The 27,288-nt window shown below is 44.5% G+C and overlaps 1 protein-coding gene across 2 annotated transcripts in view; it reads right to left on the bottom strand.

Moving 5' to 3' along the window:
• Positions 1-26,290, bottom strand: part of GCNT4 (glucosaminyl (N-acetyl) transferase 4) — a 50,491-nt gene extending 24,201 nt beyond the window's left edge. The window contains exon 1 of one of the 2 annotated variants that reach the window (XM_075325427.1): positions 26,166-26,290. The gene's annotated coding sequence lies outside the window, so the exon portion shown is untranslated. Of the gene's footprint in view, positions 1-23,631; positions 23,821-26,165 lie in introns of those variants that run through there. The other variant, XM_075325432.1, reaches the window with a different exon arrangement.
• Positions 26,291-27,288: the final 998 nt, after the last annotated feature.

Below are 27,288 nucleotides of genomic sequence, written 5' to 3' on the forward strand. Positions count from 1 at the left end.
GCAGCGTGCATTGTACAGTACAAGCACAATGGTTGGAATTTATAGAAATCCCATGTCCACTGAGCTTCTTTTCTCCGCAGTGTAATCTAACCTTCAATGCAGCTTTCCGAGCCGCAGCATGTCATTTTTTGCTGTGGAGAGGCAAGTGTTCTCCGCAGGAAGAATAGAGCTAAAGTCCGTAAAGTCCGCAGCGGCTTGAGAAGTGAGGGGGAAATGGGGGTCTCCTTTTGCCAGTGGCAGATTTGGGAAAGGTGGGAGCTATTACCAGGGGTTCAGGAGGGGCATTGTAGTTGCAACAGAGTGAATGAGGGATCAGACATCAACTCTCCTGATCTCTGCCCTATGGAATTGACCCGGTGGAACTCCAACTGCTATTAAAAAACTGCTGTATGTCCAGTGAGATTGGACTTTTTTCATTGAGAGCATATGTACACTCTAAAATCGCTCTAGAAAAGGTTGCATATACCTTGCTATTCCCAGACTTCTCCACCGAAGAAGCTGAAACAGTGCCTTTACCCTATTTTAATAATAATAATAATAATAATAATAATAATAATAATATACATTACAAGTCATGTTTATTAAAATGACCATTTCTGCTGGATCTGTTTGGTTTTTCAGGAGGTAAAAGAACTGAAAGAAGTAGGTATGTTATATCTTTTAAAATGAAAACACTCCAGGGGAGGGGGAGGGTCTTAGACACATTGGAGGCAAGCTGAGGGGCAGAGGACCAGAAGAAGACCCTACCCCAGTCCTGCTTCAGTGCACAGAGCTGTCACTATAAGGCTATGTTCGCACGCTGCATTTTTTGGGTGCAGTTTTGGTCTCAAAACTGCATGAATTTCCTTCCCCGCAAAGTCTATGAGATTTTATATTGGCTGTCCACACAGTGCAATTTTTTTTTGGCTGCGTCTTTGTGGTGACCACAAACATGCAGCATGTCAATTCTTTTTGCGTTTTTCACCCATTGAATGCATTGGACAAAAACGCATAAAAAAATGCATCGAAAAGCATCAAAAACCGCATAAAAACGCATGCGTTTTTTCTGTGGGTGTGTTTTTGTTGGGGCCAAAAACGCTGCATATTTGTGGTTAGAAAAAAAACACAGCGTGCGCACATAGCCTAAAAAACTTCAGAGGCTAATTAAATAAGAACAGAGATCGGATTCTTTCAACAAAGGTATCAGTTTAATCAGAGGTGTATCTAAACTTTCCAACAACCGGCATAAGAATTCTGTTTGGTGCCTGGTTTGGCAACTCATCATGTGATCGCTCATTGATATGCAGTTTGCACAATTAAGGCCACTTTACACACAGCGATATCGCTAGCGATGTCGCTGGTGAAAGCACCCGCCCCCGTCGGTTGTGCGTCACGGGCAAATCGCTGCCCATGGCGCACATCGCTAACACCCGTCACACATACTTACCTTCCTAGCGACATCGCTGTAGCAGGCGAACCGCCTCCTTTCTAAGGGGGCGGTTCGTGCGGCATCACAGCGGCATCACTAAGCGGCCGCCCAATAGAAACGGAGGGGTGGAGATAAGCGGCCGTAATATCCCACCCACCTTCCTTCCTCATTGCCGGCAGCCGCAGGTACGATGTTGTTCCTCGTTTCTGCGGTGTCACACACAGCGATGTTTGCTGCCGCAGAAACGACGAACAACCTGTGTCCTGCAACAGCAACAATATTTGGGATTAGAATGACATGTCAACGATCAACGATTAGATGAGTAATTTTGATAGTTAGCGGTCGTTCGTACGTTTCACACGCAACGACGTCGCTAACGAGGCTGGATATGCGTCACGAATTCCGTGACCCCCAACGACATCTCGTTAGCGATGTCGTTGCGTGTAAAGCCCCCTATACACTCATATGCAGACATGCTGCTTCATTGCTCAGTAAAAAATGAGAGAAGTGGGAAGAAAAGCTAGTTGTGACAACTAAGTAAACATAAAAATTGCGTATAACTGTAGTGGCCATTGTGATGACTGCTGAATTCTGACAGTGAACATATTATACGCAGTTAGAACTGAGGATGCTACAGTGCTTAATTTTATAATTAAAGGGGTTGTCCAGGTCGCCAATATGCTGTTCTAGGTGCCGGCAGCAGGTGGCCATAAGTGCTCAGTTCCGGATCTGTTCTGTATTGTGATAGTGGCCGTGGCTTTCTATTCAAATCAACGAGGCAGATGTGAAGTACCTTGCCACGGCCACTATCAAAAGATGGAGCAAATCCAGAAATGAGCATTTCTGGCTATCTGCTGCTGCCTCCAGCACCAAGAACAGCTGGTTAGTGGGAGTGCCAAGTGCTGGACTCCAGCCAATCAGACATAGACCTATCCTAAGGATAGGTCATCAATGTTAAAAAGTGGACAATCTCTTTAATATAGCAATTTTTTTTTTTACATAATCTAACAAGCTACTTGTCTATAGGATTAGAACTAATAACAGCACAGAAACACATCACCAGAACCACCTGAGGTACAGAAATACATAAATAGGTACAGAAACAAAACATCACAAGCACCAGAAGTACATAAATTCATCATCAGAACTAGCAGCAGTACAGAAATGCATCATCAGTACCAACAGCAATACAGAAATACATCCATATAACCCCCATCAGTACAGAAACACAGCATCAAAACCCTCATCAGTACAGACATACATCACCAGAACCATCATCAGTATGGTCAGACCCATATACATTTGTATTCCATGAACCTACAACTTCTAGTACATCCTTAACAATGGTAAGGAGATACTGGGAGTTATCAGTTTTCATCAGACTCCAGAACAAAAAGGAAACACAGTACTGATAACAATTTGTCAGGAATGCAAACAAACATTTACATCCAGGTACCCTCCTCATACTGTGTCAATCAAAATTTCTTTCCCCATTTGCTCCCCATAATATGTTTGTATACATTCCCCCCTCGCGCCCCATACTGTTTGTTTACATTCTCCCCCTCACTTCACATACTGTGTCTGTATACAGTCTCCCCCTTACTCCATACCATATACTGTGTCTGTATACATTCCCCCTCCTATACCCCATACTGTCTGTGCAAATCCCCCTCCCTCCCCGTACTGTGTCTGTATGAAATCCCTCTCTCGCTACCCATACTGTGTCTGTATGAAATCCCTCTCTCGCTACCCATACTGTGTCTGTATACATTCCCCCGTCGCTCCCCATACTATGTTCATGTACATTTCCCCCCCACTCTGCATTCTGTCTGTATACATTTCACCCTCACTTCTCATACTGTGCCCGTATACATCCCCCTCACTCTTTCTCCATACTGTGTCCATATACCCCCCCCCTCACCATCTCTCTCATTACTGTGTCAATATACTTCCCCCCGCAACCTCTCTCCCCATACTGTGTCCATATAGTTCCCCACTCATCCTCTCCCATTATTGTATCCATATACTTGCACCCTCACCCTCTCTTCCATTACTGTATTCATATAAATCCCGCTCACACTCTCTCCAATTTCTGTGCCTATATACTTCCCCATCACCCTCACTCCAATACTGTGTCAATATACTTCCCCCTCACTCTCTGTCCCATTATTGTGTCTATATACTTCCCCCCTCACCCTGTCTCCCCATACTGTGTCTGTATACATTCCTCTCTCACCATCTCTCTCCATAATGTGTCTATATACTTCCCTCCTCACCCTCTCTCCCCATCGGTGTTCCTCGTCTGTGTCTTCAGACACACTGGAGCACTTTCAACCAGTGTTGTCTCTTATCTGCTGCCTCTGCAGCGCTGAACGGTGATGTCAGCAGCATGATCAGCTGACCTGATCACACTGCTGACATTGTGCAAGGCTTCAATTATACTGACATCTGAAAGACGTGGGAACAATTGATCACAGGGAGCCGACGCGGTCTGCACCTTTAATGAGCCAGCTGGCTGCTTGACAGCCGGCTCAGAGAAGAGCTGGTTCCCACTACATGGGGTATCAAAATGCAGCCGCTGGGGAAATACCTTGGACCACCACATCAAGAGGCCCACCAGCACCCCTCTGCCGGCTGCGCACGAGGTACATGCTTTGCTCACATCATGCTATGTACACCTCTCGTTTAATCAATATAGCAGTACCATTATGGCCATGCCTTTCCTTTATATTGCTAAATCCTGCTGACAGGTTTTCTTAAAGATGTGTTTTTCTTCTCCTTCCCTTTCTTACCTACCCCTCCCATTTTTTCTCCCTACTCCAATATTTGATTATTGTTGTTGATCTATTGGACAAGACAGAAGTTATTTAACTTATCAAAATAGACTGTTTGCGATAAGAACTTTGATTATATTTCGGTGGTCTGATGAAATAACAATGTTATAATATAACTAATTTTCCCTGTCTGTTGTACATTGTAATGTAAAAATGTAAAATAAACAGGTAAAAAAAAAAAAATGAAAACACTTCAACTTATTTATACTTCTACACAACTTTATATACTGCCCAAATAAATAAAGGGAACACTTAAACAACAGAATGGTATTTTAGTGTTCCTTTTATTTTTTTGAGCTGTATATTATGAGCCAATAGATAACGGGAAGAAAAGGACCGTCGCAAACTAGAGGCCAACTTACCCTCCTAGCTTAAGTATTCATGATGGAAGCTGCTAAAACTCTGCTGCAATTAAAGGGGTTATCCACTACTTGGACAACCCCTTCTTATTCCCCATGTTTGCCCCCATTGGAATAAAAAAGTTTATACTCACCTCCCGTGCTGGCGCCATTCCAGGGATGCCGGCGCTCACGTTCCTGGGGCTCACATGAGTTTGTGACGTCATGCGAGCCCTGCGGCCAGTCACAGCCAGCTTCTAGCTCCCAGCCTTCAGACGTATGAGTAATCAAGAGGAAGTGAGAGCTGCGGTTTAGGCTGCTTTCACACATCCGGTTTGTGCTGAGCGGTACAATCTGGCTCAAAAACCTATGCAACGGATGCGGCAAAAAAAAAAAAAACGGATCCGTTGCATACGTTTTTCCATGCGGTCCGTCCGGTTTTTGACGGATACGGCTTGATACTGAGCATGTGCAGTGCAAAAAACTGCATCCGGCGGCCGAATGCGGTTTTTGGCTCAGGACGTCGCATCTGGCGTCCATAGGCTTGCATTGTGTATCGCAGTTTTTTCGCCACACAAAAAAACGTGCCAGGCAACGTTCCATCCTGCCGCCACATGGTCTAAATATGCCGCATCCGGAAAAAAAACGGACGCAACGCAAGGCCATGCGGCACAATACGGCGCTAATGTAAGTCTATGTGGGGAAAAACGCAACCGGTGGTAAAAAAAAAACGGTTGTGTTTTTTCTGCAGAGCGCCGTATTGTGCCGCACGGCAAAAACCGGATGTGTGAAAGCAGCCTTATATGTCCAAAGACAAAAAATAAAATTGTAGAGGGCACCACAGATATATATTGGGATCTTTAACCAATAACACACCAAAATTAGCAGAGAAGTTAGAAAAAGAGATGTGTAAAGTAATTGGGATCACCAGTAAATAGCAAAAATGTTCAAAAAGGTACACTAACATACATTAAAAACATTTAAAAAACCCACAATATGTAACCAAATAACATGTATATCCCAAAAAGGGAACACACCATCCCCCAATACACAAACTGTTCTATGCACAAACTCCAATGCAACAGATATGATAATGATGAAAACCAAAGGAAAGAAAAATTCTTTACCTACAATGACCAAAATATCAAAACCTAGTCTTGTAGAGATACCCACTGTACAAGATGAAAATATTGCAGGGTGAACTGATACACAATGGAGTTTGCAGACAGATGGTTAGCCTGGGTAGGCAAAGCAACAATTACAATCCTGCTGCAGCACCAATAACAAGGAATAAGTATATGGGGGAAGTGGGGAACCCACGCGTATCGCCACATGCCTGTGGCTTCCTCAGGCTTACACCTGATACTATGAACCGTAGTTAAAGGGGTAGAGAAATAATCTTTTTGGTGACTACATGGATGGCAGGATCTAAAACTCAAAAATATAGTGAAAGATTCAATAAGAACATCTTCGACAAGTAAGGTACTATCACTTTAACTTCTCAGTACCTCCCTACACTATGTATGGTAACAAGTATCATAAATTTACAGCTTGATGGTGCATATAATTTATACTACGCAATGCTAGGAAAGAGGCAAGAGCTCTGCACCAGACTCATTTATGACAGAGGCGGATTATAATGAGGGCAATCTGGGCTACCGCCCGGGGCCCGAGGCTCCAGGGGGCCCTTGCTCAGAAAAGTAAATTGCCCCATTATAATCCGCATAAAACATTTTCAAGCTGCTGGGTCATCCGCCCGCCCTGCAGCACGTTGGCAGGATGGGGGCCGCCATCAGGGTATTACAATCATGACTCCTGTAGGGGCCCTGTGAGCAGAAGCCAGGAGGAGGGCGGGGCCGCTGACAGCCTGGGCCCCTCCCCTTTCATTCCTCTGCTCACCGGGCCCCAGGGGACGAGGCCGCCATCAGGGCAGTGAGGGGCCCAGGTCGCTCATAGAAAGCTGCCCTCTCTCTTCCTGCGCTGATCTATGTGATGATTGGTGCAGAGCAGGACAGGAAATGTACTGGAGCAGAACGGAGGCTGAGATGAAGGACTTTTCCTGATCACATGACCGGTGATCTAGCAGGTCCTGTTATTCAGCTGCTGCAGCCTCTGTGCAGCTTCCAGTGGCTCCTCCTGCTCTGCACTGATAAGGAACTGCAAGATGAGGTAATGTATAGTGTGTGTAAGGAAATGTGCCTGTTGTAGGGCTGTGTGTGTATATGTGCATGTAGTCTGTCTGTCTGTCTCTTTCCCTGTCTGTATATCTCTGTCTTTCTCTTTCCTTGTCTGTCCCTTTCCTTGGCTGTCTGTCTCTTTCCCTGCCTGGCAGTTTCTGTCTGTCTCTTTCCCTGGCTGGCTGTCTCTGTCTGTCTCTTTCCCTGGCTGGCTGTCTCTGGCTGTCTGTCTCTTTCCCTGGCTGGCAGGCATTCTCTGTCTCTTTACCTGCCTGGCAGTCTCTGTCTGTCTCTTTCCCTGGCTGGCTGTCACTGTCTGTCTCTTTTTCTGGCTGTTTGTCTCTATCCCTGCCTGGCAGTCTGTCTCTTTCCCTGGCTGTCTCGGTCTCTTTCCCTTTCTCTATTTCCTTTTCTGTCTGTCTCTCCACCGATATCATATTACCTTACACATAAGCTTCTTAAACTACAATGTCCTTCATTGCCTATAGCAACCAATCACAGCTCCTATTAATGACCTGTAGCTTCCAGCTCCATTGACTTTAATGTAAGGAGTTTTTTTGGTGAATAACTATAGCACAGGGTTACATTTTCCCCTCAAAACATAGTCTATGACGTTCCCTGAGTCAAATGGGATGTCTGTGCAAAATATCGTGATTGTAAATGTGATGGTGCAGATTCCTTTAGTGGACATACATACATATACACACAATACATATACATACACATACACTCAGCTTTATATATTACATATACGGATATGGCTGACTATTCTGACTAGGGCTCATCATTTGGATTACCCAAAAAACAGTGCATGCAGATTTTTTCAGGCTGTCAAAATGACGACTAGCGGTTAATGTTTGATTGGTGTTTGCAGAATTGGAGATTTTCCAAGAGTGATGGTTGGACTGTGGAAGGTTTGAGGTAAGTATGAAAGGAGGATCTCAGCTTACCCGGTAAATGCATCACCTGGGTCCTCTCTCTGGGGGATGGTGCAAGGAGGTCAGCTCCATGTTCAAAGAGGCAAAGTATGGCAATAGAAAAAACTTGTTTCCAGCATCACATGTAAGAAATAACGTTAAAAAACAATTTTATTCCATAACTTACTTGTGCAAATCTAGCAGGATATGTCTAAGACTAAGAACCTCTTTTAGGTGTGAAACGCATAAGGCATTGTTTTATACTTCATGGATGTCCATCCAACCTAGTGTTGGTTTTTACCTTATGGAAATAAAATTTGTTTTTAACCTTGTTTCTTGGACATGATGCTGGAAACACCTTTTTTCTATTGCCGAAGGTTCGAGGGGTAGAGGCGGAGCTGTAGTGGAGGCGGAGTCTGAAGGGGCTCGAAAATGTTGGCAGTATAGGGCTCTAAAATTCCTGGTGGCAGCCCTAGGTAGGATGTACTAGCAATATACAAGGTGCGGCGCGGCTGAGGGAGTCCTGCTCACCTGTCTGCTGAAGAGGAGCGTCCTCTGTAATGGTGACGGCAGACGGCGTTGTTGCAGGTTACACTGGAGTCCAGCAGCCTGAAGAGTGGAGACGGACCGGTGACCTGTTCTATGGAGGTGGTTGCCAACCTGTTCACTGGTAGCAGACAACGGCAGCACACTATGTGAAAGGGGGGACAATGGCGGCACACTATGTGAAAGGGGGGGGGGCAATGGCGGCACGCTATGTGAAAGGAGGGGGATTGTAATTTTCTATAAGGTGGGCATGAGGGTGTCTTCTATCAAAGCGTTCTGGGGCATCTGATCTATGTAGTATCAATCCTCCATTACCAATCCATACACTGTGTATAGATATATAAATTGGCAATGGAGGATTGAAACTGCATGGGTGACACACCCCAGCACACTGTGCCCCACTGGCCCTCCCTCCATCTTGGATATTTCCAATGTCTGACTCCACATACTGTGTGTGCCCCTCCATCAGGATATTCTGCATGTATCATGATGTATGTAGTGGAAATAATGGAGGGGCACACACAGAGTGCAGGGCAGGGACATCTGCCCACACCAATCCCATACCCCAGATATATTTTCACTACTACAATAAGGCCGTGTGCACACATTGAGTATTTGGTGAGGTTTTTTTTACCTCAGTATTTATTTTACAGATACGGAGGTAAAAAAACTCACCAAATGCTGAACGTGCAGACAATGCATTACAAATAATGAGGTAAAAAACTAACCAAATACTCAATATGTGCACGTGGTCCAAGGCCTTGTGCACACATTCAGTATTAGGCTATGTGCGCACATTGCGTAATTACATGCAGTTACGCTGCGCTTTGTAGCGCAGCGTAACTGCATGCGTCCTGCGTCCCCTGCATAATCTATGAAGATTATGCAGGAGCCGTGCGCACGTGGCGTCTTAGAGCGCAGCGCTTCAGCTGCTGCCCGAAGCGCGCGTTCTAAGAAGTGACATGTCTCTTCTTCCGTACGCTTTGCCTGCAGCCCCTGCTCTGTCTATGGGAGGAGCTGCAGGCAGAGCGCATGGAATCGGCTTTTTTTTTTCCACTACGGACATTTTCTGCCGCGATTTGAAGCGCACGTGTGCTTTTCAGATCGCTGCAGAAATTTCTGCAGTGACTGTACGCGACGTGCGCACATAGCCTTAGAGTTTTTGTTACCTTAGTATTTAAACTATGTTCACATAGGGCGGTTTTGCAGTTTTTTTTTAAATTAGTTTAATGCTAATACATGCTAATAACAAGCACAGCTTCTGCTCAGATTTTGCTGCAGAAAAACACCCTGTGTGAACAAAGCCTAAGTTCATGTGCACATGTCCAGTATTGGTGAGATTTTACCTCAGTATCTGCAAGGACTCGTGCACACGCTGAGAATTTAATGAGTTTTTTACTTCAGTATTTGTTAAACTATGTTCACACAGGGTCTTTTTGCTCAGTTTTTTCATTTTTTTTGCAATAGTCTTGTTTAGATTAAAGTTGGACTGTTCAATACTAGGCCTTAGTGTTATTTTTTAGCTGAAGGGTATATTTATTAGATTAGTGGATGATTTTTAGGTTATAGTTTCGGCAACTATTTTTCAGAAATTATCTGTTTCAGGTGTAAGATGATGGACCCGTCACATTACCCATGTGTAGGGATGGGGGGGCCCATAGGTCCTGAACAGCCGGGGGCCCTAGTTACCCTTAATCCGCCCCTGAATTATGATAGAGTATATCAAATTACTGTACATTTAATTTTGTTACTTGCCTGTGCCCAACTTTTGTGTTCAGACCTTCCCTGTTTCCAACGATCATATCAATATAAAGGAAAAACAATACTATAGATTACACGCTAGTGTAGATTTTGCATTAAAGTACAGGACATTCCTTTTTTTTCTCTGCATCCAATAGTTGTGAAGAGGTAGTGACTTGAAGTTATTGAGATAGATATATATTATATATATATATATTATATATATATATATTATATATTATTCTTGTGGTATCTCAGCCTTTTATAGGTTAAAACCTAAGATGTATTCAGACCTCTTCACATTTTTCACTCTGCGTCATTGCAGCCATTTGGTAAATTCAAAAAAGTTCATTTCTTTTCTCATTAATGTACACCCTGCTCTCCATCTTGACAAAAAAAAAAAACAGAAATGTAGACGTTTTTGCAAATTTATTAAACAAGAAAAAATAAAATCACATGGTCATAAGTATTCAGACCCTTTGCTCAAACACTCATATTTAAGTCACATGCTGTCCATTTCCTTGTGATCCTCCTTGAGATGGTTCTATTCCTTCATTGGTGTCCAGCTGTGTTTAATTAAACTGATAGGACTTGATTTGGAAAGGCACATACCTGTCAATATAAGACCTCACAGCTCACAGTGCATGTCAGACCAAATGAGAATCATGAGGTCAAAAGGAACTGCCCAAGCAGCTCAGAGACAGAATTGTGGCAAGGCAAAGATCTGGCCAAGGTTACAAAAAAAATGTCTGATGTCTGCAGTTCTCAAGGTTCCTAAGAGCACAGTGGCCTCCATAATCCTAAAATGGAAGAAGTTTGGGACCACCAGAACTCTTCATAGACCTAGCCTTCCAGCCAAACTGAGCAATCATGGGAGAAGAGCATTGGTGAGAGAGGTAAAGAAGAACCCCAAGATCACTGTGGCTGAGCTCCAGCGATGCAGTAGGGAGATGGGAGAAAGTTTCACAAAGTCAACTATCACTGCAGTCCTCCACCAGTTGGGCCTTTATGGCAGAGTGGCCCGACGGAAGCCTCTCCTCAGTGCAAGACATATAAAAGCCCGCATAGAGTCTGCAAAAAAACACATGAAGGACTCCCAGACTATGAGAAATAAGATTCTCTGGTCTGATGAGATGAAGATAGAACGTTTTGGTGATAATTCTAAGTGGTATGTGTGGAGAAAACCAGGCACTGCTCATCACCTGCCCAATAAAATCCTAACAGTAAAACATGGTGGTGGCAGCATCATGCTATGGGGGTGTTTTTCAGTTGCGGGGACAGGACAACTGGTTGCAATTGAAGGAAAGATGAATGTGGCCAAGTACTGAGATATCCTTGAAGAAAACCTCTTCCAGATTAATCTGGACCTCAGACTTGGCCGAAGGTTCACCTTCCAACAAGATAATGACCCTAAGCACACAGCTAAAATAACAAAGGAGTTGGTTCAGAACAACTCTGTGACCATTCCTGACTGACACAGCCAGATCCCTGACCTAAACCCAATTGAGCATCTCTGCAGAGACCTGAAAATGACTGTTCACCATCCAACCTGACGGAACTGGAGAGGATCTGCAAAGAAGAATGGCAGAGGATCCCCAAATCTAGGTGTGAAAAACTTGTTGCATCATTCCCAAGAAGACTCTTGGCTGTACTAGCTAAAAAGGGTTCTTCTACTCAATACTGAGCAAAGGGTCTGAATACTTATGACCATGTGATATTTCAGTTTTTCTTGTTTAATAAATTTGCAAACATTTCTGGTTTTTTTCTTTCAAGATGGGGTGCAGAGTTTACACTAATGAGAAAAAAAAATGAACTTTTTTGAATTTACCAAATGGCTTTAATGAGACAAAGAATGAAAAATGTAAAGGGGTCTAAATACTTTCCGTATCCAAATTAAAATTACATTAAAATGTAAGACAAATATGATCCAAAGCATCTGTACTAGTCTTCATTGCCATTTTAAAGTAGATCTGTCACAAGATTTCGCAATGCAAATACATTATTAAATAGACCTCAAATAACTGATGAGGCTGGTGTATTTACTTTGCATAAGTTTGTCAGAATCGCTGTAGAAGCCTTTCAAAAGTTAAACTGATTGACAGCTCCTCAGTGTCCCTCCAACCGCTGAAATTTTACATTGCTCAGCAGAACAGCTCTCATTCAGGCTGGTTGAATGGATATTGACTCCAGGGAGGTCATGTATGATAATCGGAATTTTTCAACTCATTTTTTTGGAGGATGACTTTTTTTTTTTAAGCCAATGGTTTGTGTGTCAAATTTTGCAAAATATTGCACTGTGCATTTGTAGGAGGTGCTCTAATCTCCCGGAATGTACATAATGATGATTGTCCTGTATTTGATTAATACTGTATGTCGTAATGATATAAAGTTATAAACTATACGTATTAGTCCAGGGGTCTCAAACTCGGCTGGGTATAAGGGCCGCACATAGAAAAACAAGTAATATGGGGGGCCGCATTCTTTTCAGGACTTGACATTTTTATTGATACCATATTTTATTCTATACACCTTTGGATCACTGTTTTTGAACATTTTTCGTTTGCTTATTATAACAAATGTGCACTTTTTTTGTCCCCATTCTGTAGTAATGTCCCTATCCTGATCTCCATCCTGTGGTAATTTGGCCAGCTTGGTCCTCATCCTTTAGTAAAATCCCCATCCTGGTCCTCATCCTATAGTAATGTGCCCATCCTTGTGTCCTCATCCTGTAGAAAATATGCCCATCCTTGTCCCGATCCTGTAGTAATGTTTCAACCCTGTTCCCCACCCTGTAATAATGTGCCCATCCTGGTCCTCATCCTGTAATAATGTCTCCATCCTTGTGCTCATCTTGTAGTAATGTGTCCATCCTTGTGCCCATCCTGTAGTAATGTGCCCATGCAGGTCCTCGCCTTGTAGTAATGTCCCCTTTACTGGACCTGTTGTAGCAATGGCCCATCCTGGTCCCCTATTGTGCCTCTCTACCTACACGCACACCCTGCTCTGTACAGCCACACACAGACACACACCCTGCCCTATACAGCCACGAACACACACACCCTGCCTTGTGCAGCCTCAGTGGACAACACACATGCCCACAAACACACACACACACCAATACTTTCTTCTCACTTGTCCTCCGTTCCCTCGGCATCCTTTCTTGCTCCATGCGGCCTGCAGACACGTGGACCTGCTAATGATCGCAGCCACTCTTAGATGAACATTTTGCCGCGCAGAGTCAAGTTCTCTCTGCACAACTATTCCAATAGTAGCTGCTGGCCAATCAGAGTCAAGCAACTGAAGTCATACGCGTCAGTTGCTTGCCTTTAATTGGCTGGCGGCTGCCATTGAGTTGTGCAGAGAGAGCTTGATTCTGTGCAGTGCCGGAAAAATGCTCATCTAAAACAAAGCGCTGATGGCTGCGGCCCCTGCACCGGCCGCAATTGTTACCGGGTCCATGTGCCTGTGGACCAAGAGAAGAAGCCTCAGGGGCCACATTCGATCTGCGGGCCACGTGTTTGACACCTCTCTATTAGGCAGATAGGTTTTAGTATAAACAGGACACAACATAGTAAGGTTTTCGCTGTGATTTTAGCTATGATTTTAGGTAAGATAGGATTAACGATATGTGTGCGCAGACCCAGTGATTTTAATGGGTCTGCATATGTCTGTGATTCTGGTATGTATAAAAACGACATCTTACGTACCGAAATCACTGACGTGAGAAGGGGGCGTTACTGAGCTGTTTGCTGTCATTTTGATAAAAATCAATGTTTTTTCTGCTCCAGATCTAGCAGTTACAGTTGTGCTCAAAGGTTTACATACCCCGGCAAATTTTTTGCATTCTTGGCCTTTTTTTTCATAGAATATGAATAACACAAAATCTTTTTTTTTTTCCACTTATGGTAAGTGGTTGGGTGAAGCCATTTATTGTCAAAATACTGTGTTTTCTCTTTTTAAATCATAATAACAAGAAAAAACATCCAATGACCCTGATCAAAAGTTCACATACCCTGATAACATGTACAGAAGTTAACACAAATGGGTTTGAAAGGCTAATAAAGGTAACATCCTCACCTGTGACCTGTTTGCTTGTAATCAGTGTGTGTGCATAAAAGCTGAGTAAGTTTCTGGGATCCAGACAGACTCCTGCATCTTTCATACAGCCACTGACATTTCTGGATTGTGAGTCATGGGGAAAGAAACAGAATTGTCAACAGCTCTACGGGAAAAGATAGTTGAACTGTATAAAACAGGAAAGGGATACAAAAAGATATCCAAGGAATTGATAATGCCAGTCAGCAATATTCAAACTGTGATTAACAAATCAAAAATCAGGGGCTCTGTAAAAATCAAACCCCGATCAGGTAGACCAACAAAAATTTCAGCCACAACTGCCAGGAAAAATGTTCGGGATGCAAAGAAAAACCCACAAACAACATCAGCTGAAATACAGGACTCACTGAAAACTAGTGGTATGGCTGCTTCAAGATGCACAATAAGGAGGCACTTGAAGAAAAATAGGCTGCATGGTCGAGTCGCCAGAAGAAAACCATTACTGCACAAATGCCACAAAGTATCTCGCCTACAATATGCCAAACAGCATGGAGACAAGCCTCCAATCTTCCGGAACAAGGTAATTTGGAATGATAAGACCAAATTCGAACTTTTTGGCCACAACCATAAAAGTTACTTTTGGAGAGGTGTCAACAAGGCATATGATGAAAGGAACACCATTCCTACTGTAAAGGCCCCGTTACACGCAACGACGTATCTAACGATATATCGCCGGGTTCACGGATTCCGTGACGCACATCCGGCATCGTTAGCGACGTCGTTGTGTGTGACACTGAGCGGCCGTTAACGATGGAAAATACTCACCAAATAGTCCATCGTTGACACGTCGTTCATTTTCAAAAAATCGTTGATTGTTGAGGACGCAGGTTGTTCGTCGTTCCCAAGGCAGCACACATCGCTATGTGTGATACCTCGGGAACGATGAACTACAGCTTACCTGCGGCTGTCGGCAATGAGGAAGGAAGGAGTTGGGCGGGATGTTACGGCCGCTCTTCTCCGTCCCTCCGCTTAACCTGGGTGGCCGCTTAGTGACGCCGCACGAACCGCCCCCTTAGAAAGGAGGGAGTTTGCCGGCCACAGCGACGTCGCTAGGCAGGTAAGTCCGTGTGACGGCTCCTAACAATATTGTGCGCCACGGGCAGCGATTTGCCCGTGACGCACAAACGACAGGGGTGGGTACGCTCGCTAGCGATATCACTGTGTGTAAAGCCCCCTTAAAGCACAGAGGTGGATCACTGATGATGTGTGAGCTACAAAGGCACAGGAAACTTTGTCAAAGTTGAAGGAAAGATGAATGCAGCACGTTACCAGCAAATACTGGACGCAAATTTGCACTCATCAGCCCGGAAGCTGGACGTACTTGGACGTTACAACATGACAACGATCCAAAACATAAGACCAAGTGAACCTGTCATTGGCTACAGCAGAGCAAAGTGAAGGTTCTGGGGTGTCTATCTCAGTCTTCTGACCTCAATATCATTGAGCCTCTCTGGGGAGAACTCAAGTGCGCAGTTCACGAAAGAAAGCCCAGGAATTTACAGGAACTGGAGGCTTTTTGCCAAGAAGAATTGGCAGCTTTACCATCTGAGAAATTAAAGAACCTCATCCACAGCTACCACAAAAGACTTCAAGCTGTCATTGATGTTAGAGGGTATCAAGCTGTCATTGATGTTGGGCTATGTGCACACGTTGCTTTTTTTTCAGCGCGGAAAAAAACGCACCCTCTGGCAGAGGGGAGAATTGTAAACAATGCTTTTTGAGAAAAACACATCGAAAACGCATCGTTTTTAATGCGTTTTCCATGCGTTTTTTTTAGGTGCATTTTTTAAGACTTGTCAGTGTTAATAAAGTTGGTTGAACACAGACCTTTGGGAAAAAAAACCTGTGATGTCATTTCCTTCTCCACATTCTGTTTGGATAAATGGGAGGGCTTGGAATGGAAGGAGCACCATTTGAATTTTGGAAAAGTTGAAATAAACTTCGTGCACCATGTCACATTAGCAGGGCCCCTTGGGTACCTATCCGTCAGAAAACCCCCACAAGTGACCCCATTTTGGAATCTGCACCCCTCAAGGATTTTATTCAGGAGTATATTAAGCATTTTGAATCCACAGCTACTTCACCCAAAATGTTGCTGTAGCAACAATATTCTCACTTTTAGGCTATGTGGCCGTGATCCAGCGACACGGCGTCTAGTACACAGTATCAGCCTTCCTGTGATATGTGAGTGTTGTCCACGGGAGAACGCAGCTGGCCATGCCCACGATTTGGGTTCAGGCTGCTGTGGACTTTAGCTCTATGCTACCTGCAGAGAACACTCTTGTCTCCGCAGCATAAATTGACATGCTGAGGCTCGGGAAGCCACGCCACCGGTCAGTTTATACTGCGGAGAAAAGAAGCACAGTGGGCATGGGATATCCAAAAATCCTTCCACTGTGATTCTACTGCACAACGCAGCGTTATGGACGCAGGGAAAACACTCAGCGCCCAAAACGCTGCAAAACCTGATTGTGGGCACACAGCCAAAAAAGCGTCAATGGATGAATGGATGTCAAATATATATAACGTCCCACCGCCGCCTGCATATTCTAAGCTGGCACCTTTAGTACCTTTCATGTGGCACTAAAGGGTGCCTAGATTAGTATTTATAAAAAAAAAATAAAAATGAAAAAAATGCCGTGTTGTCCCCCCTATTTTTGATAGCCAGTCAGGGTAAAGCAGACAGCTGTAGCCTGCAAACCACAGATGACAGCTTCATCTTGTCTGGTGATCAATTTGGAGGGCTCCCCAGGCTTTTTTTTTTTATCTATAAATAAAGAATTAGAAAAAAAATAACGTGGGGTCCCCCCAAATTAGATCACCAGCCAAGGTGAAGCTGACAGCTGGGGTCTGGTATTCTCAGGGTGGGAAGAGCCATGGTTATTGGATTCTTCCCAGCCTAAAAATAGCAGGCCACAGCCGCCCCAGAAGTGGCGCATCCATTAGATGCGCCAATCCTGGCCCTTCGCCCCAACTCATCCCGCGCCCTGGTGCGTTGGCAAACGGGGTAATAAATGGGGTTGATACCAGATGTGTAATGTCACCTGGAATCAAGCCCAGCAATTAGTGATGTCACGGCGTCTATCAGATACCAGACATAACTAATTGACAGTAAACAAAAGCAAAAAAAAAAAATGACAAAAAAAATTTTATTAGAAAAAACACTCCCCAAATCATTCCCTCGTTCACCAATTTAATCAAAAAATTTGAAAAAAAGTGGGTCCGCAGAAATCCATTTGGACGTCCCACGTCGGCTCTGGACCTTCTAGAATATGGGGGCACGTTCAGGGAACGTATCCCCCATTTTCTAGGAGGGCAGACCCTCCATTTGAGGAGAGTGGGTGCCAAAAATCTGCACCCACTCTCCCCGGGTCACAGCTGCAGAGTGCGAGCAGCCAGCACAGCTCTCTGAACACAGTGCTGGCTGTCAGCTTCTCTGCTCATGTGACCGCACTGACCGGCGTCTGCTGTGAAGGAGGAGGAGGCCGCGGGGGATCAGCGCTGCGACCGGACAGGTAAGGGGGAATACCGGGGGGAATAGGGGGTGACCTGGCAGGGCCTGGGGTGCATTTTTCTGTCGCATGTCTCAAGGCACATGCGACAGAAATCATAGGAGTAGGTTGCGGCCGGTGCGCTACTGTGCGCGCGGCCATGTTGGATTTTCGGGAGGGGGGGGGGTCGAGGCGGGCACTTTTGCGACACCGGGGGCTTTCCAGAACTTTGCCAGGAAGTGAGATCAACAGGAAACCTCTTGACCTCACTTCCATGTAAATGCTTGCGTTCTGTATGCCGACAAAGCCCGCGGACCGCAACAAAAAAGTAGCTCACTGCGGTGTAGCTGCGTTCTGACCCACATCATTGATTCAATGGGGGAGAGAACGCAGCCACACCGCACAAAAGAAGTGACATGCTGCTTTTCTTTCCGCACCGATTTTTGGCATCCAAAACGCTGCGTTTAGAAACGCAGCGTGTGCGCTGATTTTTCGGCTTTCTCATACACTTTGCTGGGAAAGCTGAACGCATGCAATTTGCCACTGAAACGCTGCGGTTCTAAACGCAGCGTTTCCGCGGTAAAAAATGCAACGTGTGCACACAGCCTTACACGGTATTAAGAAATGGGGTATGTAAACTTTTGATCAGGGTCAATTGGATGTTTTTGGATGTCATGATGATTTAAAAAAGGAAAACACAGTTTGACAATAAATGGCTTCACCTAACCACTAACCATGAGTGGAAAAAAGTTTTTGTGTTATCATTCATATTCTCTGAAAAAAGGCCAAGAAAGCAAAAAATCTGCCAGGGTTTGTAAACTTTTGAGCACAACTATCTTTTTTTAGTCATTTATGCAATTTGAACTGCAGAATCTGGTGGTAGAAAATATTTCTAAAATTGCATGATACTGGTCCCAATCCTTTATCCTAGTACACAGATAACACATTAATGTATCCTTTTCCTGGACTGCTTGTTTACTGAAAGAACCTAAAGTGTACAGCAGGCAGAACTTTTCTTTACCACTTCAGTACATGTAGCTGAATGTACTGATATAGTAGTCATTTTTTTATTAGAACATTAGCCATAAAGGTGTAATTAAAAGCTTCTCAGTGATACGATGCAAATGTATATCACTGTAATGAAATGTGGCAAGAATACTGTACTGCAATGACACTTATAATTATATCCCTAAAGTAAGATGTGTGGACTACAGGAAAATAATTATTACATGCGAACAATGATCACTGTGCATTTCTTTTATATAATGGACTAAGTGATTAGAAGGAACGCACATGCCAACAAACATATAAGTCCAATAGAAAATAGCAAATATATGTGCAACACGTACACAACCTGTTGTCCACTCTCCTGTCTGTTAAATAGGCATAAAAGTGCAGTAGACAGCAGGTATACAGTAGATTACAGGCCGACATTGGAAAAAAATATTGAGTTCTGTGAAGGAGAGAATAAACCTGAGCGTCTTTTATGCCATGATGTCGGCTGCAGCCAGCGAAAGCAACCTAACCCTCCTGGCAGGGGAGAAATCTCTGCTATTCCAAAACTGCAGGGATTTTTCATAAGTGGAAAACTTTATAAGTATTTTCATCTCTTAACCCTTTCTGTGCTCCGAAAATATTTAATTATAACAGTATTGTTATTCCATATCCCATGTGTAGGAAAATTCCTATTAATTGAGCAAGAAGATTGAATGAAAGTTTACCCAAGAATGTGAGAGACAGGATCCAGAACATTTCCACTACTAAGACCTCATGCAATGTTACGGCTTTGTTCAGTATACAAATTATAAGGAGCCATAATATGAGATAATGCAGGGCGTTCCTTTACCCTCTCGGGCCTTCGATATCTACATATTGTCGGATATTTTCTATCAGTATTATTGTTAAGCGGATAATAATACAAAGCTGCACAGAAGCAATAGAGACACACAAAGTACATACACTACTAATAAAGCAATGTTATTATTACAAACACAGTGTGTGTTATCCTTACTGATAAGATGGCAATAAACGACATCCCAGGGAGCATCCCAGGTCATATTCCAGGTAATAGTGGAAATGCCCACGACATGCACAGAGGCTGTACAAAGGTAAATTGAGTGGGCAGCACTGAGGCATGAAATGATAGCGTGCGGCTCCATAGAAGGGTATGGGCTGTACATTATTGCCTACTACTGCTTTAAAGGGAACCTGTTACGTGCAAAAACGCTATTAACCTACAGTTATATGGGGATAATCTGAAAGGTTAATAGCGCTTGAATCCTGCCCGATGCCGCCACATTGCCGGCAGCAAATTAACTTCCACCCTGGCAGCATTTGGGTTAGTCATGGGGGCAGCGCCAGCATGGATTCAGTCACCGCTCTGTGACTGAAGCATTAGAAGAGGCTGTTAGTCAGTGCGGGAGGGGGGACAGTTACAGCAGTCGCTCTCCATACACAGAGCGGTGACTGAACCCACGGCGGTGCTGCCCCATGACTAAAACCCAAACACTGCCAAGGGGATAAAAGTTCATTTCCTCCCAAAAGCGAAGTTCAATGAGCAGAAACCAGGCAGATTAACCCCATATCTGCAGGTTAATAGTGTTTTTACACGTGACAGGTTCCCTCTAAGTGATCACATGGTCAAACACCCAAAGACTTAGGGGTACTTTGCACGTTGTGACATCGCTGCTGAGATATCATTGGGGTCAAATTGAAAGTGACGCACATCCGGCGCCGGTAACGACGTCGCAACGTGTAAAGCCTAGATGCACCGATAAACGATCGCAAAAGCGCCGTAAATTGGTGATCTGTGTAGTGTCGGACATTTTCATAATGCCACACCAATAGGAGAGACGATGTTGTTCCTCATTCCTGCGGCAGCACACATCGCTGTGTGTGAAGCCGCATGAGCGAGGAACATCTCCTTACCTGCCTCCACCACCAATGCGGAAGGAAGGAGGTGAGCGGGATGTTTATGTCCCGCTCATCTCCGCCCCTCCGCTTCTATTGACCGCCTGCCGTGTGACGCCGCACGGACCGCCCCCTTAGGAAGGAGGCGGGTCACCGGCCAGAGCGACGTCGCAGGACAGGTAAGTGCATGTAAAGCTGCCGTAGCAATAATGTTCGCTACGGCAGCTATCACAAGATATCGCATGTGTGACGGGGGCGGGTACTATTGCGCTCGGCATCGCTAGCATCGGCTAGAAATGTTGCAGCGTGCAAAGTACCCCTTAGGGATAGAATCATTAAAGCTTTTACGTTTTTGACTGGCATAAAAGCTTTGAAAAGCAGCAATTTTGAGGCGCAACAGGAAGTTGGACACACATTTTGCAGCTTCAGCGGGAAAGGAGGTCTGACCATACCTGCACATCAAATTCGTTACTAGTGACAGCATTTTGTGCGCCAGAAATGCTGCCCAAATTCAAGACTGGAGTAGCATTTCTGGTGCGGCGCATGCCACTCCGAAGTGGCGCTGAATTCGGCCCCCCTTATTTTTGCAACTTACAGTTAAGCAATCCAGGAGCAGCACAAGTGTGTTATTCCAGTCTTGATGAATCAACTCCATAATGTGGAACTTTAGTGATCTCACAAATTTGGAGATTAGAAAGATTGTAGCTGAAGTTGTAGAAGTTATTTTCCAGAGCAGTAGCTTTTGGCTGATTGGTCAGTCGACGGCGCTCTTGGCCACCTCTCTCATACACATGAGCACTCTATCAGCCGAGTGCTCCTGTGTTCTGTATAAGGCTGCTTTCACACATCCGTTTTTTGCCATCAGGCACAATTCGGTTTGTGCCTGATGCAACGGATCCGTCTCTGATTGTGCAAAAACTGATGCGACGGATCCGGTAAAAAAAATGGATCCTTTTTTTGGGTTTTTTTTCATGCCAAACGGAGGTGTGGGGTGGAAGAGACCCCATCATCACCGCACAAACACCGGCACTACCGCCCCCATCATCACCGCACACACCGGCACTACCGCCCCCATCATCACCGCACACACCGGCACTACCGCACCCATTATCACCGCACACACCGACACTACCGCCCCCATCATCACCGCACACACACCAGCACTACCGCCCCCATCATCACCGCACACACGCAGGCACTACCGCCCCCATTATCACCGCACACCCCCAGGCACTACTTCCCCCATCATCACTGCACAAACACCAGCACTATCGCCCCCATCATCACCGCACACACCGGCACTACCGCCCCCATCATCACCGCACACACACAGGCACCATCACCCCCATCATCACCGCACACTCATCAGCACTACAGCCCCCATCATCACCGCACACACCCCGTCACTATGCCCCTCATCATCACGGCACACGCCGGCACTACCGCCCCCATCATCACCACACACATGCAGGCACTACCACCTCTATCATCACCGCACACACCGGCACTACCTGGGTGACGTCACCACTGACAGCATGATTCACTTCAGTTGTTGCGTGGAGGTCACAGTGAGCTGCGGTGTTCTATGGCCGCTCCTGTCAGCTTCCGATGTAGCAGAGCTGAAAGCGTCGTGGGACCTCATGTGTATTACGCCGGACCTGGAGGGGTATTTGGGGATTAATAAAGTGGTGAAAGAGGGTGTTTTTTTTGTCTTTTATTCCAAATAAATGATTTTTTCGGTGTCTGTGTTTATTTACTTTAACTTACAGGTTAATCATGGGGGGTGTCTCATAGACGCCTGCCATGATTAACCTAGGACTTAGTGGCAGCTATCGGCTGCCATTAACTCTTTATTACGCCGATTGCCACCGCACCAGGGCAATTCGGGAAGAGCCGGGTAGAGTCCCGGGACTGTCCAATCTAAGGTTGTGTCCGCACTTTGCTTTTTACCTGCTTTTTTGCTGCTTTTTCAACTGCAGCATTTAATGCCAAAATGGATGTGTTCTACTTTTCAAGCATAGTCTATGGGAATTTGAGTTTCTTGTCCACACTATGCTGTTCAAAATGCTACCTTTTTGTGACAGAAATTTGGGCAAAAACTCTGCTATTCAAAGAAGCAACATGTCAATTGTTTTTGCCATTTGCGTTTTGAACTGCAAAGCAGAGTTTTTGCCCAAATTTCTGCCACAAAAAGGCAGCAGTTTGAACAGCATAGTGCGGACAAGAAAACCAAATTCCCATAGACTATACTTGAAAAGCAGAACACATCCATTTTGGCATTAAATGCTGCAGTTGAAAAAGCAGCAAAAAAAGCAGGTAAAAAGCAGGTAAATAGCAAAGTGCGGACATAGCCTAATGGATGCAGCAATTCCTGGCAGCTGCTGGCTGATATTTTTAGGCTGGGGGGCTCCCCATAATGTGGGGCTCCCCATCCGGAGAATACCAGCCTTCAGCCGTGTGGCTTTACCTTGGCTGGTATCAAAATTGGGGAGACCGCACGACGTTTTTTTTTAAATTATTTATTTATTTTACTGCAAGATATAGACCCGCCCACCGTCGGCTGTGAATACAAGGTGGAATAAAGAGTGGCCGGCATTTTAAAACTCAGGAGAAGACCGCCAGAGCAGTGTGCAGCGCAGCGCCAGTGATCGGTGGGTGGGTTAGAGAGTGAGTTACTGATTTTCTGACCAGAAATTAATTTATATTACTTCTTGCCATGCTCAGAAGTAAAAAACGGATCCGGTACATGTTTCTGGCGTTTGACGCATGCCACCGCATTCGGCGCCCATAGACTTTCATTATACCCCATGCCGACAGGGCCACATCCGGCGCTATGCGTTTTTTGCCGCTAGCAAAAAACATTCCTCTCTGCGTCCTGTGCGGCTGACGGAGTGACAATTTTTGCCGCATACGGCAAAAACCAGATCAAATGCGAGTACATGCGGCACAATCCGGCGCTAGTAAAAGTCTATGAGGGAATAAACGCATCCGGCGGCAAAAAAAACGGATGCGTTTTTCCCGCTAAGTGCCGGATTGTGCCTGACGCCAAAAAACAGATGTGTGAAAGCAGCCTAAGAAAGCCACCAAAAGATATCTCTCCTGGCGCACAAAGCGATCATTAGTCCAAAAACAGATATGCTGAATCGAAGTCTACCTTGAAAATAAGTTTGGCTGGAGACCCCTTGCACATTAGAGTGCCGGCCGAATCCGTTGACATCACCAGGCATTCATGTCTTTTCAGCAGGCAGACCAACCTTTCCTGAACACGAACGAATTGGGTGTAGAAATTCCAACATCTCAATCCTTTTCTCCAATGTCATCATCTGTCGGGTGAGAATCTATAGGTCCCCATTCACATTAAATTGTCACTCAGTCATACCAAAACCAGTGGTGTTGTCCGACTTTGATGTAATTTGTAAAAGGGGTCTTTAGACTTACGGTATATCAGGAAAAGTACAAGCAACTGTAACGAGAATATGAATCAGGGACAGTACAATGACAGTCATTACAATGTACAGTACAGGAATGAGTAAATGGCAGCCCAACAAAATATTAAAGGGGTGGTAGAAGAGTTTAAGAAGTTCCATTGAGTTTATATACACCAGCAGATGTACAGGATGCTGGGCCTCAATCCTGTGGTTTATTGCGAAAATAAGTACATCTGAAGTTCACGTGATGGTTGTGAAACAGATACAGGAGAAACAATGCAAAGTAATTGTACGGTTACTCACCTCAGAAACCTCCATGAGTAAGAGCGGACAGCAGAATAACAATGAAAATGAGCAGAAACAATACTAATGTACAGTAATTGAGCAATGAGCTCCGAGTGACACATGGTCCCATCATGACGTGACAGGTCACACAAGCAGCAACACTGTCACATTCTGCTTAATATCCAGAAACGTATCGCAGGGTAAATGCCCAGAAAAGATTCTAAATTAAGAATATCTCCGGCTGTCGCTGCCAAACTGTGCTGCATTATTAATACCAGAGCTATAATAGCACAAAAACAGGACGATTAAACAGCATTATTCTCGCAAACATAGATTACAGACCAAAAGTTTGGACACACCTTCTCATTCAAAGACTTTTCTTTATTTTCATGACTCTAAAAATTGTAGATTCACATTGAAGGCATCAAAACTATGAATTAAAACATGTGGAATGAAATACTTACAAAAGTGTGAAACAACTGAAAATATGTCTTATATTTAGGTTCTTCAAAGTAGCCACCTTTTGCTTTGATTACTGCTTTGCACACTCTTGGCATTCTCTTGATGAGCTTCAAGAGGTAGTCATCGGAAATGATCTTCCAACAGTCTTGAAGGAGTTCCCAGAGATGCTTAGCACTTGTTTGCCCTTTTGCGTTCACTCAGTGGTCCAGTTCACCCCAAACCATCTCGATAGGGTTCAGGTCTGGTGACTGTGGAGGCCAGGTCATTTAGCATAGCACCCCATCACTCTCCTTCTTAGTCAAAAAGCCCTTACACAGCCTGGAGGTGTGTTTGGGGTCATTGCCTTGTTGAAAAATAAATGATGGTCCAACTAAACGCAAACCGGATGGAATAGCATGCTGCTCCAAGATGCTGTGGTAGCCATGCTGGTTCAGTATAACTTCAATTTTGAATAAATCTTCAACAGTGTCACCAGCAAAGCACCCCCACACCATCACACCTCCTCCTCCATGCTTCACGGTGGGAACCAGGCATGTAGTGTCCATCCTTTCATCATTTCTACAAAGACACGGTGGTTGGATCCAAAGATCTCAAATTTGGACTCATCAGACCAAAGCACAGATTTCCACTGGTCTAATGTCCATTCCTTGTGTTCTTTAGCCCAAACAAGTCTCTTCTGCTTGTTGCCTGTCCTTAACAGTGGTTTCCTAGCAGCTATTGTACAATGAAGGCCTGCTGCACAAAGTCTCCTCTTAATAGTTATTCTAGAGATGAGAAGGTGTGTCCAAACTTTTGGTCAGTACTGTATCTTGTCAGTGCTTTGAATAATGATAACCCCGATTTATGTCCCCAAAAAAGTGTATGGAAGTATAATAATCCCGACATATAAGTAGACCACATTCTATTAATCTGAACAGATGCGAACAAAACATTTCATTTATTACAATAATATATCATTTCATCCTCACATTATACTTCCCCAATCAAAGAAAGCATTAGTTCTATTAGCGCAAATCAAGAGCAAATATGTTACTTCTCCAAAATTAACAATTGCACGGCAGTCATCAAAACCCACATTAGCATATACTATATTATAAACCTTAATACTGTATTTATTTAATTTGCAGCATTGTCATGTTATTAATTTTATGTCATCTAACAAGACCGTAAATCAGGTAGGTATATACTTTATCTTACACACCAAAATACACGTCTGCTGCAATATATGACCTCATCATACATCATTCTATTATTAACCCTATCTGGTAAGAATAAAGGCTTGTTCTGACGTCAACACAAAAGCATCATATAAAAGTATACAGCATCCTACCCGAATCATGAGTGTGCAACATTGTACAAGGCATCCTATGCCAAATCCCAATGCAGCACAGCATTTTAGGAAAGCTGATAGAGCATCTCAGGGGTATAATGCATAGGCACAGCCACCGCCTTATAAGAAAGCCGTGTCCCAGCCTGAGGATGCAGCAAAAGTGTCAGAAATAGATTCACATACCGAAGAGCAGCATAGACAGTCAGAGACTGACAGCAGGCTGGCTCCTGTTACTGTCTGTGGTAACGGAAAGGATTGCCGGCTTCTTGTACAACCAGTCTGCAGTCTTGTGTGTTACAGGACAGGAAGGAGACTGTCAGAGGTGTATGTGAAGGGGCTGGGTGATGTGACAAGAAATGGGGAATGCTCCTCCTCCAGCAGCACAGCGAAGTCAACTGTGCTGACTGCCAAAATTTTGCTGCAGAAAAATGAAATGAGCCCTGAGACTGCTGCTGTGCACTGAGCTGATGATGTGTTCTCACTTCTTCATGCTGGAGGCTTTATTCTGAGCACTTGACTTTAATTAGAAGTCAAGAATTCTGCATTTAATTATCCATGACTTAGTACTCATTATATTTACATAATGGTCAGATACTCTGAAGAGCGCTATACTTACTCCGGACCCCTGTGTAGCTTTTAATGCTATTCCCCAGGTTCCCCCTTACTAAGGCTCATTTCTCTGAGGCTGTGAAGCAATTACTTGATAACCATGTGTTTCACACTTTCTGGTGAGATTGTGATGGGTTTGTGTTTGTACACAGCAGCCAATCAGAGGAAGCATAGCTGCAGGGAGGGGAAGAGAGCAGCAGTCTAAACCAATGATGAGAGAGGAGGCGTGTCTCAGACTACCTCAGATTTTCCGTAGGCACTGTAGCCAAGGCTCTGTAATAATAATATTTAGTTATATAGCGCCATTAATTCAACAGCGCTTTACATATATCAGCAATACTGTACCCCTCCGGGCTCACAATCTAAATTCCTTATCAGTATGTCATTAGAGTGTGGGAAGAAGCCGGTGGAAACCCACGGAAACATGGGGAGAACATACAAACTCCTTGCAGATATTGTACTTGGTCAGGTTTAAACCCAGGACCCCAGTGCTGCAAGACTGAAGTGCTAATCACTGTCGTCACAGATCACGGTAGTGATGGGTAGACCGGCTATGTTTGGTGATCTGCATCACTATTATGTGCCTCCTGTCCCTCCTTTTGTTGTCCTCTTGTGCTGATTGATGTGGATGACGCCTTGGGCGCCATTCATATAGGCGGGGAAAATCTTGCGTCTGCACAGACATATTTCCACCGAA

The sequence above is a fragment of the Anomaloglossus baeobatrachus genome, chromosome 1, assembly GCF_048569485.1.
Source record: "Anomaloglossus baeobatrachus isolate aAnoBae1 chromosome 1, aAnoBae1.hap1, whole genome shotgun sequence".
Classification (NCBI taxonomy): Eukaryota; Metazoa; Chordata; class Amphibia; order Anura; family Aromobatidae; genus Anomaloglossus; species Anomaloglossus baeobatrachus.